We start from the raw sequence: 4,746 nt of genomic DNA on the forward strand, positions 1-4,746 counted from the left end.
AAAAGAGAGTGAGAAAGAGTGAGGATTCAGAACACAAATCCAGAAAAGACAAGTGTGATGAGGGGATGACAAAGAAGCCCCCAAGGCTGCCCATGAGCACCCCTAGGCTAACACGGCCACGTCTCAGGGCAGTGTGAGGCATCACCCGTGAGCCCTGGTGACCTGAGGCGGGGCCAGGGCAGCCCCACTCTCTTCCCCTCCTCACGGTTATCACAGCCAGAGCAGCTGTGAAGTGCCCATGAGGCAGCTCCTAAAACAGTGTTTCAACAATGTGCCTGACCAGATGACGCAGCAAAACTATTTTCTGTGCTTTTCGGACTGATGACTGAAAACAAATTATGCAGAGTAATCCCAGGAGCTAAGGGTTTTGAATTAGATTTTTTTTCTAGCTATAAAGACTTATTCTGTTACCATATTTTGAGCTGTGGTGGATTTGTCTATAATTCCTAGGTGGATTTGTGTACTTAAAAGCCCTGTGATTGTTACTTTAACAAATAAGTAAATCAATCAAACTAAAAATTTTCAACATGATGAAACTACAGCCTGACTCCAGAAACCCTAACCTAAGATATAAAAAGGGTCCCGAGAGTCTTGGTTGGAGACAGTAAGGGCGTGTCTGAGAACACTTGGGGCCTGCCATGTTCTCCTGTAGCCCCAGGTAAGATCCGTTCTAAACTGTTCCACAACAATGAACATCTAGCCCACAGGCAATGCCCTTTAAAAATGAGTTAAAAGACTCGACTTTCATTCATTCAACAAAACTCTGCATATGCCTGAGACTCAAAGATGAGGGAGATCTATAGAGGCTCAGCCTCCCAGAGCTGACAGCTGACCCTTCAGAAATATGACAGTCCCTAACTACTATTTGCTGTTTTTAACCCATACCATAGATTTAGATTTTTGTTTTGTTTTGTTGTAAGGAAAAGAAGAAGATAATTTCAGGCTGAGCGTGGTGCCGCACACCTGCAATCCCAGCAGTTTGGGAAGTCAAGGCTGGAGGGTTGCATGAGCTCGGGAATTCCAGACCAACCTGAGACTGCAACTCTACAAAAAAAAAAAAAAAAAAAAAAAAAAAAAAAAGGAAGAAGCAACAGCAGCTAATTTCCTTCCTCATTTCATTCCTTTATGCACAAGCCCCTTTAAAATACACTTGACATGAGTAGTGAGCCTTGCCCCTGGCTCCTCCACATGGAATCCGGCAATCCCAGGTTCCTCACCACTCCTCAGGGTGGACCTTCCATCAGCAGTGTTTAAAATCACAGACTCCGGAGTCAGCCAGGCCTGGGTGTGGATTCCGGCTCTCCTGCTGATCCTGAGTGGACCTCCCAAAGCCTCTCCTGTGCAGCAGGTGGTGCTGGAGCCTGCCTGAGATGCCTGCATCAGGCCGGGAGGGCTCAGCCTCTGCCCATTGCCCACTTCTCCAGGTGGCCCATGCCCCTCTCTGTCGTGAAGCCGACCTAGGCACGGGACCTCTACCAACAGTCCATGTCTTGCCAAACTTGATGGAAAAGCGGCCTCTCCATAGCGACTGTGTCCTTGGTTTGCAAGCCTCGAATTGCACCTCCTTTTCGAGGTGGCAGTTGGCTCTGGCCTGTGTGTCCCCAACTTGTTCCATCCCACAAGGACTGTGCTGTAGCCGTCCTGGTCCTCTGCCAGCCTCCCTGATAGGCCCTAATGCAATGAACTTTAAAGGGTCTATCACAAAACTACAAAGACTGCCTTTTGGTCCTGAGAACATTGTTCTCTTTTCAGCCTGCCACTTTCCAGAGAGCAAACCATTTATGAAGACTGACAAATTGCCACACATAGTCAAGAAGTAGGATAAAATCTTCCCATTACACAGAGGAGCCATCACGTCAGCTCTTTTCCCTTCTGGACTTTGCTCAGAGTCAGTGGACAAATGAGCATCCTGTCAGCAGCCCTGAGGGTAAACACCGGCCACCCAAGAGCTCTGATGACCTGAAAAGGTCAAGTACCAGCTGCATTTTCAGATCCGGAGATGTGTCTGTCCCATGTTACACTGGGTATCAAATTAGTTTAAACCTACAGATCTTTGAAATGCTTTAAAACCATGAGAAATATAATGGATCGAGCGGTGAGGACAGAACCCTGTCTCCCCTGTGTGAGGTGGGCACACACGAAATATGTGTTAGATATAGAAAAGAAGAAAGGAAAGGAGGGAGAGAGGAAGGGAGAAGGGGAAAGAAGGAAGAAAAGTAGTCCCATAGGGGAAGAGAGGGACAGAGACAGAGGGGGAGGACAGGGGAGGGACGCCTGCGGGGTGTCTCAGCCCTTCGGCCATGGCTCTGCTGGGTTTGATTGGCATCCTCTTCCCTGCTGCCACTTCAGTCCAGGACACCTGAAGGGTCACACAAGGTCCCTCTCAGGACTCCCAGACCTCGTCCGTCTCAGAGAAGAACGAGGCCACAACACAAGGGCGGTGTCCTTCCTCTTGGAAGAAAGGAAAGGAAAGGAAAGGAGGGAGAGAAGAAGGGAGAAGGGGGTGCATGTAGGCCCCTCTGGTTGCTATGTGGAGAGAGTTCTGGATGTGAGAGAATGTTCTGGAAATGTGACCCGGGCAGCGGATGGAGTCCAGGCCCTTCGGGTGCCAGCACTGTGAAACGTCTCTGTTCCAGAAATGGTTGTCAAGCCCGGAGGTCAGACTTGCTTAGCAGAGAAGCAAACTCTGGTGAGCCACAGCTGGGTTCACACATGGGTCTGATAGGAAACACACATTGAAACATTATTAAAACCAGCAAGACTGACACAGGCCCATGTCACCCTCAGCTGGTTTCGAGCCTGATGACACAGGTGGTGGGTGTGGCATCTGTCCCACGTTACACTGAGCTGGTTTTTGGGTCCACAGACGCACTGGTGCCTGCCACTTGTGAAACGTCATTCTGCTCACGTAGCGAGGCGTTCAGTATTTACCAACTAGGACTTTTCTTCATGGTTATTCGTTTAATTGTCTTGTCTCCTCAACAGTAACTAAACTATTACTAAAACTGTCCTAAAACTACATAGACAAGAAATAGTTCTTTAAAGGCCCGATTTAGTTTTCATGTAACCCACAGGCTGGGAAAGGGGAACCACAAATTGTACTGACCCTCAAAACAGTGGCTGAAACGGGAAGAACCCCTTACACCGAACCCTTAGGGAATCCATCCGTAAAGCCCCATTGGCTCTCAGGTCTGGGCCTCAACAACATTCAGCGTCCCTCACCTGCTCAGTGCATGTCTGGTCAGAGACTTGCAAAGAATGAAATGCACCAGGCCGGACGTCATCCCTGACAAGGACCTCAGAGAAAAGCCCCTGGACGCATGGAGAAATGGTGCCCACTAGCGGTGACCTCCAGAATGGACGCCTCTGAGTCCTGTGACGTAGACGCCGCTGGCTCACACCTGTCAGCACCTCAGGAGGCTGAGACAAGGGATTGCCTGAGTCTGGAATTTCAAGACCAGCCCAGGCAACACAGTGAGACCCTGTCTCTGCAAATCATGCAAAACCCAGCCGGGCGTGGCAGCGCCTGTGGTCCCAGCTACTCAGGAGGCTGAGGTGGGAGGATTGCTTGAGGCTGGGAGGTCGAGGTTGCAGTGAGCAGGGGTCACACCAACGCACTCCAGCCTGGGTGACTGAGGGAGATCTTGTCTCAAAAACAAACAAACAAAAAAGATGCTGCTGATTGAGGTGCCTGGGGAAATTAGCCAGACACTTGGAATTTTCTCATTTTCTACAAGGCTGAGGGGAAATTTCAAGGAGCCCACACTTCCAACACCCCTATTATTCTTTCTTGTGTTTATCCCAATATTTTCATCAAATCATAAATTATGACAAAATAATGTATAATTCTCAACAAATACATACAAAGTAACCCAGAATAAGGAGGATTGATCAAGAAGAATGTAATCAGCCGCCAAGTGCCACATTCACTGAAATCCACAATTCGTAAGCATAGTTATGTGTGTGTGGTGTTGGGGGAGGAGGAAGCCTGTGGTGTGTGTGTGTGGTCTGTGTTGTGTGCACTAGTGTGTGGTGTGTGCTGTGTCTGTGTGGTATGTGTGTGGGGTATGTCTGTTGGGTGAATGCACTAGTGTGTGGTGTGTGGTATGTTATGTGTGGTGTGTGTGTGGTATGTGTGTGGGGTATGTCTGTAGGGTGAATGCACTAGTGTGTGGTGTGTGGTATGTTATGTGTGGTGTGTGTGTGGTATGTGTGTGGGGTATGTCTGTTGGGTGAATGCACTAGTGTGTGGTGTGTGGTATGTTATGTGTGGTATATGGTGTGTGCGGACTAGTGTATGGTGTGTAGTGTGTCTATGGGGAGATTGCACCAGTGTGTGTTGTGTGTGTGTGTTGTGTGTTTACCTCCAGTTTATATGATGTCATGCTTTTTTTCAGTGATACACTGCTGTCATTTTTAGAAATTATCCTGAGCTCTGTGTTTCAGATGATAATGATAATATGTCTTGGCATAAGCAAGCTGTGTGTTAATAAAATACTTTTGGCTGGGTGCGGTGGCTCACACCTGTAATCCCAGCATTCTGGGAGGCCAAGAAGGGCAGATCACGAGTTCAGTAGATGGGGACCATACTGGCTAACACGGTGAAACCCCATCTCTACTTGAACCCGGGAGGCGGAAGTTGCAATGAGCCGAGATCGCACCACTGCACTCCAGCCTGGGCAACAAAAGCAAAACGCCATGTCAAAAAAATAAATAAATAAAATAAAAATAAAATATTTTTGACAC

The sequence above is a fragment of the Cebus imitator genome, unplaced genomic scaffold (genome assembly GCF_001604975.1).
Source record: "Cebus imitator isolate Cc_AM_T3 unplaced genomic scaffold, Cebus_imitator-1.0 Scaffold703, whole genome shotgun sequence".
NCBI lineage: Eukaryota > Metazoa > Chordata > Mammalia > Primates > Cebidae > Cebus > Cebus imitator.